Raw genomic sequence first — 18,000 nt, forward strand, 5'->3', positions numbered from 1 at the left:
TATATTAATAATATATTTTGAAATATTTACAAGAATTTTAATTACTAGAATAAAAAGTAGGAAAGTTATAGAAAGTGCTCAAATTTATGAAAATCTTAAATTAAACAGAGCGGAAGGCAGTTGAAAATATTGCCAAATGTTGCTGGGAACATGTTGCAGAAACACACAAGAAGTTAAAGCGTGAGAGATATACAAAGATCTTTGGAAGGAAGCCATCATTTTCTTATCAGTATCCTATGCTGAAGAACTTTAAGACTTAAGATAGACATTTTCAATTTATTACCCTAAAGCATAAAACATACAGCCATAGAAGAATCTAATTAGCTTTCGAAACATTTAAAAATTTCCGGAGTATACCAATGTATTTCTCCCCAGATTCTCTCCCACACCAAGAGGCATCATTCAATGCCATCTGGCTGACGATTACACTCATTTGTCCTGCGCCCCCCAAAAACTAAGCCGGACTCGGAGGCTAATGAATTCACCTTACCGAAAAGTGTGCCACATTTGCCTGATTAGCTTCTCAGCTGCAACAAGCAACGATCCACCCACTGACGACGACAACGACCCACTTTTTCTGGACTGGCAACGGTCCCCGACAATGAAATATATTTTTAATCAAGCGAAATCGAATTCAAAGCAATACACCGGTGGCTCATTATTTAGGCAAATGTTCGGCCATTAACTACACCCAAGTCCCAGTCCAAGAGGTTGACCCTCCGACGGGCCCCGAAATTACAGCCCAAAAACAAATTGACAAATGTTGCCACTTAATGTGTGTGTGTGCTGGCAGCAGACGGGGCTAAAATGTTAAACAATTTTGTGTTGTATTTCGTATGCCAAAAATATACAAACTAATTAATAAGGGAAACAACAACAACGCCATCGAGGGAATACCGAGCGAGTGAGTGACTGCCACACGCTGGATTTTATTTGATTTTGTAAAAATTTAATTTCAACAAGGAATTCTCTCTCAGGCGGCAATTTTTCAATGCTTCTGTCTCTGAAGAAGAAGTGAAGTGAAGTGAGTGACTCGCGCAGCGACTTCCTTTCAGTTTGTTGAGGGAATTTTGCATTTTGTTTGAATTATTGCCTTCATTAAGATTGCGTTGTTGATTTGCCCGTCCTCCTTCTGCTGTGAGCGACAGCCTGACTCCACCCATCCCCATCCACATCCACAGCCACATCCCCCATTTTCCAGGGCCAGAGTTTCCCAGACTCTTTCTCCTTTGTTACACCTAGACCTGAACCAGACTTCTGCGCCTCCCTGCTGCTCAATTATTTCGGCTGCGACTGTGACTGTGACTGTTACACATCTTGAAAATGTTGTGACTCTGCACTTGACAATAAATTTTATTCTGCGAACCTGGGGGGCTTGTATTTTTAGCTTAATTGTGAATGAAGTTGATCTGCTGCTTGCCACCATCGTCGTCGCAGTCGGAGTCGTCATCGCCATGTGCTGACATGTGCCCACTCCCTAGGTCTCCGTGTTTTCCTCCTTTTCCACCTCTTTTTTTGTGGTTCTGCCTACGCGTGTGTAATTGTGCGAAATTCATTCACATGGAAAATTTGCCAGACTGTAACCGCTGAAGTCATAATTATGCGAATATCTTTCCGCCTTTCCTCTGAAATTGCTTGTTTATGCCGCCGAGCATTTGATTGGCCTTCAAGGAAAGTGTTTTATATTGTTTGTGGTTGGAAATTCAGGTTAAATAAAGCAGGAAATTTAAACACACTAATTCTTAAGGTGTATTTTAGACCCTTGCTTGTAAAACATTATACTAACAAAGTAAACTTTGAGTACAATTTCTTCGATTTTTGTTTACACTTTTCCAGCATTTACTATTAATTTTTTTCCCCCATTTGTTTCCTTAGCAATTGTCTAAGCAGAGCATTACACATTTTTGCTAAGCAGCTTAGGAAATAGTTCCTTCAAAACAACTTGGCCAGAACTAACCAACTAAAGCTGCCTGCCTGCCTGGCTGGAAGGAAACCCAACAAAGCTGAACAAAGGACGAGAGTGAGTTGCCATTAAACCACTCATAACCCAGATACTTTAAGCAGAAAAACAATAAGTACAAATGGAGAAGGGAGCGAGGAAAACCACGCTCGGCAAAAGGGGGGAAAGTGTTAGTGGAAAATGCAGGCAGCTTGTTGGCCGGTACTTATGCCAAATGCGTTTGCGATTTGTGTCAATAAACGCAGCGAAGGAAGGAAGGAAAAAGCTGGGAACTCCGTGCAACGAAAGAAAGAAATTTCTATTATCTGTGCAAAGTGTGCGCGAAATTGAAAATTGCAGGCTGTCCCGCTGCCATTCCTCGCTAGAGTCCTCGTCCTCATCCTCGTCCTCTGAGCAGGAGCGCTCTAAATTTTCATAGCCAAGCCAGTTGATAAACTCTAATATGACATTATGGCGAACGTGGAGCTTTGGGCTTGTGCGCCTTGGCTTATGCCAGCGTTTTGTGAAATTGCAACGAGAGCCCCCGGTTCGAGTTTCGCGTTTCGCCGTTGCATCCCGTACCAATATTGCAACATGGGGCATGGACTCGCAGGGGGTGTGTGTGCATAGACAACATGGCAACAAGTTTACAAACACATTGCGGTTTAGCGCAAAAGTCAATTACCATTTTAACTGACATTCGTCGTCGTCGTCGTCGTAACCGATGCTGCTATACCCATAGATATATCCTCCTATAGCCATAGCGATATATCTATATGCCTAACTTAACCTGCAGCAACCCATTCCCTTGGGTTAGGGGAGCCCAGCATTTCACTCAATCAGTCGGTAATCGATTTCGTCTGGGCGGCATCGAAATCGAACTCGTTCTACACTGTGATCCAAAGTTGGTTGAAAGCTAGGTATCAAACATGCATGGGCACACCTTGGCTCCCAGAGCTCAGCCGGCTCTATAAAATTTAAGGCTAGAAAGGGACTAAATATTCCTAGGATTTCTTATTAAATTTATAATACAAGAAATAGTTGAATATTGAGAAACTCTTTTTCACAAAAAACTAATAGATTGAAAACTTTTTGAAACAGATATTTCTAGTTATTTTTTTCATCTAAGAATATTTCTAACTGTGGACATAACTTTTCCTGATTTCTTATAATGATTTTCCCCCACAACAGCATCATATAATATCATATTTCATATATATTGAAATTTTCTTGCAGTTTAGCTCCGGTTTTGGGGTTCAGGTTCTGGTTGCGGTTCCGGGGTTCGGGTTTTTGGTCTGTTGCTTGAGGTTAACAAATATGCGTCCGACTACTCCCATCGCTTTTTACGCACAATTTTCCTTTGGCGAGGTTGGCGCTCGCTCGAAATTGAATGTAAATATTTATTTTTATTTGCATCTGACTGCATGCGAGTGTTGTGCGAGAGTATCTTGTTTGCTACTCGACATAATTAGACGATGTCTGTGCGAATCGCTCCGCTCATTCCGTCTGCGGTCTCCGATTGCAAATGATTGCAAAACCCGTCATAGATTTACAATATTTACCCATGCAAATTGCCTTGGGCCACAGACTTGGCCAGCGAGGGGGGGCATACCAAGGAGGGAGGGTAGGATGAGGGCTTCTAGGAAATTACGGGGCGTCAACCTTAAGCCGGAGTATTCATAATTGAATTTTCATGTTTGCCACACTGCCATTACGATTCCTGCAGCATTTATGAGTAACTGGTCGGGTTAGAAAATTCTACTACTAAACAAAAAAAAAGTATTAAAAAACGAACCTGAATTATATATTTAACGATATGAGAACGTTAGTGTTGTTTGGAAGAACGAGAAAAAAAAACGAAACAAACAACAAACGCAGACACGCAATGCTGGGCAGGTCCTGCAAGGGTCCTTAACTGCCCGTTTGCTTGTTTTAATAACATAATTGAAAAGTGCCTCTGAGCAAGGTAAATGAAATGCAGACGGCAGTTGGCAGCTGGCTTTGATTACAGGGGGTTGATATATACAAATATATATATACATTCGTTTGTCGGGACTACCCCTATGCCATATCCTTTTGGCCGGGTGTTGGTAATGGTGTCGATCGCGTGTCCTGGCGCCTTGTTAACAGGCGTTTGTCCTCTGCTTAAAAGGTTGAGGTTTATTAGCGTGAATCAATAAGCACACGGGGCCTGTAATTAACTGCCATTTTCTTCGCAATATTGATTCGCTGTCCTGCACATTCCTGGACATTTAATCCTCTGGCTCCTCGGCATTGTATATTTCCTGTAAAATTTCTCCAGATGAATAATGAGCATTCCTCGAGCGCTCTCTGGCAGAAAATTGAAACTATTTTGCATAGCATTGGGAAGCATTTTAATTTGAATTTCTTTCCAGCAAGTGATCAGCCATGGACAAGGAGATTTCCTGTCCACCACCTCCTTTCCGCGTCTGCGTTTGCATTTCTCCCTAATGGCAGTTGCTGGCAACATTAAGGATAATTGTTGTAGTTAGCATGTACTCTGGCATTTATAATGTTCTTCATTCATTTCCCCATTTTCCCGCCCTCTGTTTTTCCCGCTGCATTCCCCATTTTCAAATGCTTGGCCAGCTAGCTTAGCTCTACGCTCTGCTTTGCATATTTCTCTATCGCAAATGATAAAAATGTTGATTATGCATTTTTTTATTCCTATTACTCTTAGCTCTTTGGTGTTGATTGCGGTTGATTGCGTTGGTTTTCCAGAGAGAAGGAAACTAGCTGGAAGGGGAAATTTTGATGAATAACCAGGAGGAGGAGGAGGTGGAGGAGTGAGTGATTTTCTAGGTGTTAATAGAAATTATTCTTACTTTTTTTATGGGAGGTTTTTGCTATTAAAATGATTTAAAGAGAAGGTATAAGCATACCCTTATATGGATGCTAGATTATATCTTTAGAATAGGGTTCAGAGATCTTTAGATTTTTAACTATTTTAGAAAATTATAGATTGTTGTTATGTTATGTTAGATTATGTAAATAGAAAGTTCATAATTTAAGTTAACCTTGAAGAGAAGGATCTTGATTTACACGGAATAAATCTGCAGCGAAAACTTTTAGTTAGCAAGAATCTTGACTAGGAAATATAGGTCACATAAGTTTACTTATCAATCCATAGAAATATATACAACTCGTATGTCTTCAATGAAATCTATAACTCCCTTTAGTTTCATGAAAATCAAGAGGGACAACTCCCTTGAAACTCCCGTCTATTGAATCCACTCATGTAGAGATTAAAAGAAGCATCCATCAGCATGTCATCGTCAACACTTCAGTTTCGTTTCTGAAACCATTCCATTAGTTAAACCGCTCATCTTTCCAAACCCGCCACTAATTACAGTCAGTATGCCGGGGCTAATTGCCAAAATGGGAGTGCGCAGTAAGAACTTATTAGGTCCGAACTCCATGGATTCCGATTGTGCCGGCTTTCATATCATAATTTCAAACGCCAGCCAACAGTGCAAGTCAGTCCTAGACCATTTCAGCCCAGATAGATAGATGGGTAGATAGACAGGGGCAAAAGGACCGACCTACAGACGGACGCAAACAAATTGACGTGCCGACACATCGACTAATGGACATGACTGCACTACTAGGGGAAATCCCCGAAAAAAAACAACAAACTGACTAAGAGAGGGGAGAACGGAAAACAAATTGTGAGCTCGCGCTCCAGAAAATGATAGACAAATGCCAAATGGATGCACGGATGCCAGCAAAATTCGCGCGCTGCTGCAAAGTGAACGAAAATTGCTCGCTTTATGGTAAAAATTGCATAAATAAATCATGTTCTAATATTGCACTTGCCCTTGCAACAATCTGTCAGAATGGCAGTGCACAGGCACCCACACAGGAAGTGCCAGCGGACGAGGACGAGGATACGGAGGCGGATGCGGATGTCAGAATGGGTCCCTGCCAGGGCAGACAATGGATCCATGGATCCTGCAGCAGACGGACAATGGCTGCCAGGAGTGGGGTATTCAAGGGAGTTCGAGTACGAGAACGAGTGCGAGTGCGAGTGCGAGTACGAGTATGGCAATGTCAAACCGTGGCGTGAATGAGTGCGCACAAAATGGCGTTTAAGGCCATAAGCAGCAAACGAGTCGGCGGAGTCGCCGGAGTCAAAGGGATGTGAAAGGGTGATGGTGGTGGGCCCAGTTTAGACATCAAACCAATCGATGCCAGGCCATAGATAGTGCCGAGTCATCTACTGCCGCCGGTCGTCCTTCTGCACTTGACAGCGCTGACCAGGCCGGACGGCCCGGCAAACTGATGCCCGAAATTCAAGCCAGGACCTAGACCCAAACCTAAACCTACTTCCGCAACGAATCACTTGCAGAAAATTATATAAAAAGATATTTAAATTAAGTACCAGTATATATAAAAATTATAATCTAAAGAACAATGCTAAACAAATTGAAACCGTTTAAAGATACAATAAACCAAAGGATGCTTAATGGTTCTTAATACTTTGCTAGGTTTTTATTATACATATAGCCTTTCTAAGCTTTCATTTTACTTTATATTCGAATTATTTAGTTCTAGATTTAAGACCTTGTTGGATAGTAGTTAAATATTTTTTCCAGTGCACTTGTACGCGTATCTATATCGGTGTCTAGCGCTTGTCTGACAAACTGAATCGCCTGTCTGTTTTGGCGCTTAATTCGTCACTAAATGAGATTTTTTTTTTTGTTGTTTGGTGCTATTTTTTTCCTGCTGCCGTTCGTTCGTTTTTGGCCATTGTTGTGCGCCATCGAAATTGCTATTTTGGTAGCAGAACGAGCGAGTTCCTGCCGCTACTGCCGCTGTGGCTTTGCCATGGCCGAATGGCATAGGAGTGGGAATAGGAGTAGGAGTAGAAGCTGGAGGATTGGGTTTCGGGTGGTGCTGGCCTGGCCTGGCGCCGACAGTTGCAGCCACTTTGCAATAACACAGCGTGAAATTGCAACGCCAAATCGAATCAGTCCGCACGGGAAATTCGATTTTTTGTTCGCTTCGCGAGTATGCGAGTATTCGAGTATATTCGAGTAAGTGTGTGCCCCAGTGCAATGCCGCTGATGAGGCTGGCTGCTCCTGTTTGCGGATCTGGGGCTACTCTCGGATAACTGGATACCAGCACCGCGGTGGCTACTAGTCTTTTGCGGGCAATCAGACAGCAGCAGCAACAAACGCCAGACGGAAACTGAGCAGGAGCAGGAGCAGGAGGAGGAGCAGGAGACCTGGACCCGGAATCGGAATCGGATTTGGATCCGGGAGACAGCAGCAGCAATGCAATTTGGAGGCAAAAGTTTTTCGGTCAAAAACACACTGTTGCTGGAGGCGAGGTAAACATAAACAAAAAAGAGCAGAATGGGACTAGTTTTTAAATGTCCTTATTTGTAGCCGACTAAAGGAATACCCAACTAAAATGCCCTTTATTTTATTATATTCATTTAGAATTAAAATATTTGCAAAATTCCCGTTATATCCATCCCTACAAGTACCTTAAATTCCATGCCAAACACCTTGACAGGCAGACACTTATTCCCTTATCCTTTGCCATCCTTCAACTATCCATCAGGAGCAGCAGCAGCAGCAGCAACGAAATGAAATGAAATGAAATTACAAAATGTGTTGAATGTTCCTCGAATTCTTTTGTAGCTTTTTTGCGTGCCACCCACCCACAGTTAGTCCTCCCTCTTATCCTGATTCCTGCTCGACTGCTGGCATTGTGGCATAAATTGCTTATTTATTGTTTAAAATGGCTTCTGGTTGCTAAACGACATTTTCCCCGCTGCTGGCCATTGTTCGAGTGCGCTGGCCAAAAACAGGTGCCAAAATACACGTGTTCAAGTATCCCTCTCTCCCTAAATCTATCTGTATCTCTGTATATATACCTCTTGTTAAGCTGATTTCAGTGAGTGTAGTGTATGTGTGTACAGGGGGGACATTGTTCTATTCAAACTATGAAATTCGGATTGAAAATTCAACGTTTGCCGGCGTTTGGCTTTTGGTGGCAACAAATTCGGAGGGAAATGCCAAAATTGATGCTTGATGAAGCAGTAAATTAATTTGGACATTTTTCGAATCATTCAATTTGACATATGTATGCAAAAATTGCTGCCGAGTGGGTGTTGGGTGTGCTAAATTTTCCACTCAATGGATATGCGGATATTCATTTGCATATTTAGTTTGAAATTTCCATGTCCAGATGTTCATTTGTGTTTGTGGCATTTTGTTTTTTTGGGAATTAAAACCCATAGATAAACGGTGCAATTTGCAATAAACAAAATAATCCAGGCAATGTCTTTATATATTATAATTAAATGTACAAATATCACAAAGAAGGATAATCGGATCCGTTGGTGATCTGACTTAAGGATTATTCCGCTGACCAGCTCAGCTTGGCAAGTAAATTGATTCAGACATCGATTTCTCTTAAATTCCAATCCACTTTGGGTGTCAAAAGCTACTCTACTTTGACAGCTTATAAAAAAGCAACACACACAGAAAATGCCCATATGCAAATGAAGTAAAATTGTCCCCACACGACACGAATCGAAAACCGTTAAGATCATGTCCCCTTGGCGCGGAGATCATCCAATTTTGGCCAACTCCAGACGGCATTGCCAATCAAGAAGAGCAACTGCATCAGGCATCAGAAGGAAACTGCATAACGATATGCAAAATATGCAACACACAGATGCCATATCGTCTGTCAGTTGTCGGAGGCCGAGTCGGAGTTGATTTAAGTTGAGTCGAGCTGAGCTGGAGGACGAGGGACGAGCGAGGTCTTGAGACAACGACGTCGACGACTCCTGTGGCAGCCTCCTGTCGCTTTGCGCCCAATTACGCCTTCAAATTGAGTGATAAATGTCTCGGCGATGGCACATAAATAAACTTGAGTTAAATTTATTACACAACCCACACAAAGACTTCATAAAAATGCAAACTAAATGAACTATTAAAGGAGGCGGCCTCAGTCGTCGTCGTCGGCAAACATGAGAAAACCCCCCAGCAGCAGCAGCAGCAGCAGCAGCAGGAAAGAAAAACAAACAAACAAATGAAGAAGGCCAAGACGAAATGCGCTCAACCTGAAGACAATTGAATTGCATTCGCATTGGCATTGGCAAGCAAAACAAACAAGGGGAACCAAACGGCTCGGAACCGGGAATCGGGAACTGGGAACAGGGAACCTGGACTGAGCCTAAGCTTTGCCCAGCTGAACTGGAGTTGAAAATTGAACCGCGGCGGTGTGAGAAAAAATGCAAATAAATGCGCAAATAAAATGTGCAATCAACTTGGAGATGGCGACGGGCGAACAGCGAACCAAAGTGAAGCCAGCAAAGTGTGAATGTTGCGCATGCGCAGATGCCGTCGCAATGGAGGGAGGAACGCCGCCAGCCGGCGGTTGAAAGGGGGTCGGGAGTTGTATCCCACCAGCAAGCCCGGGCCAAGTGCGCATCAATTAGGCCGCCAGGAACGGCAGCACGAACTGCAAAAGTCTGAAAGACTTGACCAAAAGATAAAGCAATGCTATAGGAACCAAGAACACAGGCAGCAGCAACAGCAGCAGCAGCAGAAAGCAGCCCCACAAATGAATAAAACGTTTAGATAAACAAATACAGGAGAATGCTGAAATGTTGTTAAAAGCTACAAAATGAAGTGGCCGTTGGCGGCAATGCGATTGCCACACTGAGAAAATACTAAGGAGCTTAATTAGTGTAGCGAAACGAGAGCAAAGTGTTGGGGATATGAATACCAAGAAGGTAAAAGAAGGTGGTCTATGAAGGGAACAATATAACAATAAGATGAGTAACGCAATACGATTTTTGTTTATTTAGCTTATCTGTATTCTTTTAAGGCTTTTATGATTTATATGCCAATAAAATAATAGCAATTCAATGCTTAGTAACTGGTTTAATTTAAAACTTATTTTAAAGTAGTTTTATAGGTAAAGTTATATTATATGAAATCCAATTAATTATCGTGCTGTAATTAAAAGTTTGTCCAAGTGTACTGCTTTTGGAACTGAGATTGGAATTGGAAACAGAACTCAAGTTTGGGTTCTGGATTGAGCTCCGGATTGGATTTGGGTTTGGTGTTTGGGATACGTATTGGAATCGGGATCGCTTCGGCCTGGGACCGGGACCGGGACCGTGTTGCCACAATTTCAATGAACATGCGCGCACACAGTTGAAGAGCAAACAAATTTATTACGCGCCGTTTGAACAGCGCATAAATTTCAAGCCATGTGCGATGGGTTTTGGACCGCAGAGCGACGCAGTGCGGGGACTCCAGCCAAGTCACGGCTGGCCAAGATTAACATACTTGAGCGATACCAAAAAGGCGACGGGGGGGACTACACCCGAGTCCCGAATCTCTGACTGAGAAAGAGAGGGAGACACTGTCCGCGAAAGAGACCGGTAATCGATCGACTCGACTCGACTCGGAGGTTGCGTGCAACTTGCAGCGTGCGTGATTTACAAACAGCGCCACATTTGGCAAACATTTACGGGGCCGCGAAACTTGTCTCGATGGAAACTACGTAAAACGATTTAAAGCTGAACACGACCAATTTGTGGATAGTCAGAGTCTCTCGCCCGGACCTTCAGACAGAGGGCAGGAGGGAGATGACCATAGAGGGAGAGGTACAGGTAGAGGTAGGGGAAGATCCCCCGCTGATGGGGGCACCGGGATGCTGTGTGCCACACATTTCTCATTTCGGGGATTTATGTTCCGGGCCCGAACAATCGATTGTTGATTTTTCTGAATCGAAGCTCACACAGCGGAAAAATAATGAAATATTCACAACTTTGTCCATATTACCATATTAATGGTATCCCCATCTATATTGGTAACTATCAAAACAATCTGTTAGATCGCTCAGTCATATCCATATCCATATCCATATCAAATTTAAACATAACTAGGTTAAAGCAATAAAAACGGAAATGCTGCATACAAATGTTGGTTATTATTGAAACTAGGGATTGTGAGAGAGGAAATGGCATAATTTATAATAGTTTCCAAGAAATATATAAGATATTTTTTGATAACAGTTTTCATTTCATTTGATATTAATTTCAAAATTGAGTATATAATGTTAAGGTATGTCGAATTATAAATTTATTTTGTAAGGTTGTACGACTAGATACCATTGAATTTGTCTGAATATAAGATAGTATGCGGATGATATTAGTAGGATATAATATCCTTGGCCTAATTATGCACAAATTTGAGAAAAACTTTAATGAAACAAGACGCAGAACAGAAGAAAATGTTGACAAGATAGGGCAAATGTTGCTAGGTACTTGTTGAGCAGTACCCAATTTTCACAAATGTTGCTATCAACATATTTACCGGGTATACAAATCGTAAATTTTTAAATTTCCTTAAAATGCTTAACTTTTCCTTTAATTTTAGTTTACAGATTCTACCTACTTTACTATATTTTCTTTCTGTGCAATCTTCACCTTCGCCCACCTTGTGTAATTCAATAGCTTTTAAGGCAACTAATTTCCAATTTCGTGAAATTAATATATAGAGTTAGTTGGCAGATTGAATTTCCAATGAATTTTGCTGTCCACAGTGTCATTTACAGTTTCCACTGCGTCTTTTTTGTTCGATTTTTAGAGGAAGATTGAGAAGAGAGAGAAAGACCTGCGGGACCTCACACTTGAGCAAAACATGCAGCGCTGTGACATTTCGATTTATTTTTATTGATTTTCAAAGGCCAGTGGAGGCGGAGGAAGCTGGTGTTCAGGGAGCACCCGGAGGGTAAGAAGAAAGGTTGGAGGTGCCAAGGTGGCGATGCTCTGAAATGCAAGTCAGGCGCCGATGGCACGCAAGTGATCATCACACCTTGATAAAGAGGAGGGCTCCACCGCGGGCTCCTCCGTTTCCCCCTCACAGAACCTCACAGAACGTATCGGATTTTTATTGAAATGCAATGCAGTTCGGGGTATGGGCATTTTGGGTGTATCTGCATCTGTATCCGTATCCGTGCCGTGTGCGTGTTATCTGTGAGCTGCCCGTGCATTTGTTACTTTTATGCTTGATTTATTGACTTTATTTTATGGCCGCTTGATTGGACACTAAATGAGTTTTTAAACTCCCTACGTAGCGGGGCGGGTCTTATCAATTTTTGATTCCCTCTTTACTTTTTTCCCCTCATATATATTGGGATATTATATACGGTCTCTGTGAATGTGTGCATTTTCAGTGGAAGTTAAAGTCACTTACGTTTTACATTTAACCCACGTTTCGATTTTAATGTCTGACAAAACGTTTCGATATGGATTGAAGAAGGTTTGAGTTTGTACAACTTACCTGAAAAGAGAAACAGAGAAAAGGAAAGAAATGTTAATTAAATTGTGTGTTTTTTCGGGTTTTCGGTTCGGGTCTCTCAGTAATTGCAGTTAACGTAAAACAAAAAAGAGCTTTTGGGGGCGCTACAAATGAGGTTCATTTTATTGTCCAGTGATCAATCAAAGTTAAGTGGTCATCGGATGAGAAAGTTTAAATCGCGGAATGAAATCTTTTTAAATGCTTTGCGGCGGCAGATAACTTTATATAGCCGTATGGTTTATTAGCTTAATTTTATCAGATTGGTTATGATTTAAAGCTTAATTTTCCCCAACCGAAATACTTTTGATGTATAACTTATGGCTAACATCCTTTTAAATACGCATTTTCTATTGCCCCATAATTTCGTTTTAAAATTTATGGCTCTTAGCTAGTTTTATGAGGGTCTTTTGGATCATATTAGTCTACTACCCACTTTATTATGGGTATTTACACAGCCCCATTAAAGCAATTTAAGACGTTTGCTTTTAAGCAGGATTTATGGTACACCGTGAGGCATTAAAATATTAAGGGAACTATGCAAACATTAAAAAATATATATATTTAAATTGTTTGAAATTTTAAGAGTCTTTTGCTGAGTTCTGGATCAAGTTCTTTGCTAAATCTTAGCTTTAACCTAAAGAGTTCAACGTGGAATTCGTACTTGGGAATTATAAGTGAAATACCTGCAAGAGGTAGTCATCTATTTTGTGCTTAAATAATGTTATATTATATATTTTTAGTTTAAAACAATCCCATTGTAAAATCCTAGACACATATTGTAGCTTATACTCTTTTTCCTTTTATCCTCTTTAAAAAATCACTACTATTTCTGTTCTGACACCGGAAAACAACTATTATTTAATATCCTATAACTAGCCTGTCCAATTGAAAAACCACCTGATTGATAGACAGCCGCTGTCTTACGGCCACGATACGCACTGTACTCGATAACTCGCATCCAAGTCGATTTGAATATATGTACATATGTATATGGTGGCCCACGCAATGTAATTACAAAACGAACATCAAAGTCGTGCACAGACATAGACATTAACCCGCCAGTGCCGCCTGCTAACTTATAGACACACAAAACATGTTAACTATAATTAAACATAAATATCAACAGCAACACAAACAACAATCGACGGCAAACAGCGTGAATAGCAAAAATGTCCATCAAAGTCTGCTCTCCAAGCAAATGACGCAGAATTCTTTTTAATTAAACATAAAATTACTTTGGCGCTGCCAGACGAAAGGCGAGAGTCGGAGAGATGGGTTGATAGTGCTGCTGCTGCTGCTGCTGGGGCAAATAAATCAAATGAAATCTACTTGGGCAAACACAGCTCTGTGAAGTGGGAACTTGGGCTTTCATGGGTTAAGGGAAACGGAGGTGAAGGGATTCCAGTGTGTGTACAGCGGGGAGTCGAGTCTGCGGCACGTAATAATCATTTACATGAACACTCGCATAAATGTCACGTTGCTGCGATTATAAAAATAACTCGAAACTCCAAACTCGAAACTGCGAGCCGCGGATGGAGACTCCAGCAACTTTGGTTTTGCTCTGCCCGTTGGCAGTCATAAATTAATGAATTTTTATTTGCTTATGCAATGGGGAAAATTGCAACCGCGCCCCTTCTCCTGCCCCTGTCGCCCATTTACTAGCTATCTATAGTAATGAAAGCATATCCTGCTTAAAAAAAAAAGAAAATAATAATTCAGAGTCAGACGGGACAGACCAGGTGGAAAAATTCAATTTCCAGGCAAACGGAGAGCTGCCTCCTCTGCTCCCGTAACTGAAGCTGAAGCTGGAAAACAAGTTGCATCCGCAATTAAGTCATCAAGTTGCAATTATTGCCATAAAAACGAACAAAACGCAGGCAGCGCTGTAAAAAATGTGGCCACGCATGAACGTGAGATGCTGCCGGGCGCTGAGGCTGAGCCTCTGACTTTGGATTGGGTTTGGGCCTGGGCTTGCGAAAAAAAAAGCAAGTAGTCGAGAGTGAACAACTAAGAGATACCTGGTACCCAAAACATGTCTAATTCAATTTGTCTAATAAGGATACAATTTATAAAAAACTTAAATCAAACAGAGCGAAAGGCACGAGAAAACGATAACAAATGTTGCTAGGAACATGTTGCTTAGCAACAATTTGTGCTGTTAATCGAAATGTAGATGTTGGTCAAATAACTTCCATGTTAATGTTAAAGTTTACACATCCCCACAACATACCCTTACCATCTTGTAAGTCCAGGGTATCTGGATGGTGAGCTGCAGAAATCTGGGGTGTTGCTGGCTCAGCGGGGCAGCAGATGGAGCAGCATCGCCGGAGAGCGACGCACAGCGACTGGGACTGATACCGAAACTGAAACTGAAGCTAAAGCTGAGGCTGGGGCTTGAGTAAACAAAGCAAATGCAACAACATCAGGCGAGAGATACATATTGCCGGCCGCAGATACAGATACAGATACACGCGCTGCGGCAGATAAATTATTTTTCTTCGGTTTTTATTCCTTTTGTGTTCTGGTTTTTTTTTTTTTTTTCCTGGCCCAGACGAAGACGAAGACGTCGAGCAACCAGTTGCTCTTTGGCTTAATTAAAAGCTGCAGCAAAGCCCGGGATTGTTCCATGGATTCGGATTCGGATTCGGAATTGAATCGCATCGAATCGAATTGGATCGGTTCGGACGGGATGCGTTGCAATGTGATGCGATGCGACGCGATGCGATGCGATGTGTTGTGTTGTGCTTTTATTTGCTTTTCATGCTGCGGTCGCTGAAATGACACTACAATGTCTTGGAAATGAAAATAAATACGCTGGAGAGTCGGGACCTGAGTGAAGACCGCGACAACATGAGGCAGCAACATTGGCAACAACACAGCCCACATCCCGAGACGACCGTCAACAGTCCGGCCTGGCTACATGTTACACATTAAACCGCATCGGTTCTGAGTCCCTTTTGTACCGCCCTCTATTAAAGGTATATCTATAAACAGTAGAGGCCAAGTGAATAACTATATGATTAATTTACTTCAACTTCAATAATTTAAAATAGAATTTAGTAATCGTGTCCTAGCAACATCATTTCTAATTTAAATGTTGCACAACATTTGTAAACATTTGTAAACATTTTCTTCTGCTTTCCGCACTGTTTCATTTCAGTTTTTTACACATTTAAGCATAACTTGGGTATGTCTCGATTCAACTGTTTTTAAACTTCAATTTTTTTGAATTCATCCCAAATTACGTTGTTGCTATCTATTCATAGTAGAAGACGGTGCACATATTGGCTGTGAATTTAATATTTGATTTAATTATAGTGCTATTTTCTTAACCTTTGCTGTTTACATATAAATTTCCTTTTTTTTGTTCTGTTTACTTTTGAGATTTCGCAGCGAAGCGCAGCGCTGGGACTTGGCTGACAATGACTTGGCCCTTTTTCGTCGGGTTTTTATGGCGGTCGCCTCTCTGTGTTTTATAAATCTCATTTTCAAGAGGATTTGTGTGCCTGTCAAAATGTTGATGTTTCACAAAACACTCGCCCTCGAAGCAGCAGACGAAGCTGCTCTGCTCGATTTCAATCATGATCGATTTCATTTTCAGTTGCCTTTATTTTTCTTACTTTTTTGCTTTTTTTGTGTCTTTTGTGCTTTGGCTCTGTACGCGTTTTGATCGCCGCTGTCTGGGAATTATACGATTTCGTTGCATTGAATTACCCCGTCAATGTCGGCGGACTTCTCCAACTGACTCTGACTTTTGCGGTCTCTTTTTCTTCCTCTGGATTTGTTTCAATTTTTTATTTCTTTCTGGTTTTTGCTGTTGGCGCTGCGTCCAAATTACAACAATTTGTTTGCCTTATAAAGTTAATGCCAGAACAAAGGCATTACACACACAAATACAGGCGCAAACAATCATCATTATCGAAATGTCATAAAACCAAATGAGCGGGCATTATTCAATTTTAAACAACGAACCGGGGCATCATCATCCTCATCCTCATCCTCATCCTCAGTCTCATTCTCATCCCAACGGAAGCAGAAGCAGCAGCAGCAGCAGCTGCCAAACAACTTAATACAGACAAAAGCCATGAGAGAAGGCAGTCGCAGCCCGGATGGATGAGTGGATACCGAATTCCTGGGCAGCCGAAATAAATGTTTCAACTGCCTCAAATGCCCTTTCACTGCGCCTCCGACAGAGAGCTGCTTGGCCAAGGGAAATACTTGGCCAAGTAAAAAATAAGAATACAAACAAACAGCCAAAAATTAAGCATAATTACTGACAGCAATCGAGGCGGCCCCACACACAGAGGCGGCTACGTGAAGGCAGCCAAGGATCTCAGGCGGACTCTAAAGGCAACACTGGCAGAAAATAGTGCATAGTTTTGTAATTAGTTTTACAATAAGGATCTTCATTACGGTAGTGATAAAATTGCAAATAAAATAACAAAGTACTTTGAAGAAATTAGACTTTTATAAAAGTCAGTGAGACTTAAAAGTACTTTAAAGAATCTTAAAATCAGGAAACCCATTGTAAAGTATGCTTAATTTTCCCTATAGAGATCTACATTTCTGGCAGTGTGGGGCTGGGCCAAAACGTTTTCATTAAAATTGCTGCCTTGGCCAATCTGCGGGCCACGCACAATAAGAGGAGCAGCAGGAGCAGGAGCAGCATCATCATCAGCAGGAGGAGGATGATAAAAATAAAGAAAAATAAGGGAATACACCGAGCAGCAAGCGAAAGAGATCCGTAAAATTGCAATTTGGCCGGCGAACGAAACGGAGTGAGACAATTATAAGCATGACAAATGAATTTCGCATTGGGGCCGAGATGGTGCCCAGTTCTCAGTTCCCAGGAAAACTGTCAGTGGAGGATCAGTGGAGTTGAGACAGATCCAAGATCGGGATCGGGTCGCAGCTGTTGCCGCCGGGCACACACCTTCAACTCGTTGAGCGGCACCAAAATGCCTTTTTGCATCTCAACTCGACTCGACTCGGTTTGTGCGTGTTGCGTTTTATATGAATAATTGCATAAAGATTTTCGCCAACTCTCCTGCGGTCGCTGGACTGCGGCGGCAGCTGCCCAACTGCACTGGACATCATTTCAGTTTTGCCGTTCAAGGTGAATTTCAGTTGCGTTGACCGCAGACAACGTGACAGGCCCTCGACCACCGTGAATGCGTTGCAGGACGACTCCTCCTCCTCCTCCTGCAGTCCCTGTACCGTCGCACCCATTTCAATTTAATTCACATTTTCAGCACATTCCGAGGTGGGCTTAAAGCGTGAACTCATATTTTCGTTTGAGGAATTTTCGTGTTTATGGTAGTATTTTCGTGCACATGATGCCAGCGACTCAAATATTCTCCTTTCGCTTTTTTGCTTGCCTTGCCGCCGCCGCCTGCCACTTTGCATTTGTCTGACGCTGCGTATACTTGATTTTTGTTTTCGTTTCTTTTGCATAACCAGCTGCCTTTGCCCTTTTTTGTCCTTCCACCGGGGTCGGTATCCCACCTCATCTTCACACATTTTGCGGTATATCCTTGCTGGCATGTCGACGCTTTTTGCATCTTTCATGACGAAACCATTTCATGTTTTTGTAACCAATTTTTTTCGGTGGGGAGAACACAGAATTTTACATATTTTTCGGCATTGAGTGCGGTCCAAGAATTACAAACGAGTTTGGGACAGATGTGTAAAATGGTGGGATA

At 41.9% G+C, this 18,000-nt stretch overlaps 1 protein-coding gene and 1 long non-coding RNA gene across 16 annotated transcripts in view; one reads left to right on the plus strand and one right to left on the minus strand.

The window, feature by feature from the left end:
- Positions 1-18,000, minus strand: part of LOC110188097 (Shal K[+] channel interacting protein) — a 148,085-nt gene that overhangs the window by 83,995 nt on the left and 46,090 nt on the right. The window lies entirely within an intron of this gene.
- The window catches only part of LOC147644129 (uncharacterized), a 38,469-nt gene that overhangs the window by 2,403 nt on the left and 18,066 nt on the right, over positions 1-18,000 (plus strand). For 4 of the 11 annotated variants that reach the window (XR_015270988.1, XR_015270984.1, XR_015270985.1 and 1 more), the window contains exon 3: positions 376-11,909. The exons of 1 other annotated variant lie outside the window; for it this stretch is intronic. This is a non-coding gene — a long non-coding RNA (uncharacterized LOC147644129). Of the gene's footprint in view, positions 1-375; positions 11,910-17,318; positions 17,415-18,000 lie in introns of those variants that run through there. 6 more of the 11 variants (XR_015270986.1, XR_015270987.1, XR_015270983.1 and 3 more) reach the window with 6 other exon arrangements.

This window comes from Drosophila serrata, unplaced genomic scaffold (assembly GCF_035046125.1).
Source record: "Drosophila serrata isolate PLE 108 unplaced genomic scaffold, ASM3504612v1 contig_228, whole genome shotgun sequence".
NCBI classification, from domain to species: Eukaryota; Metazoa; Arthropoda; class Insecta; order Diptera; family Drosophilidae; genus Drosophila; species Drosophila serrata.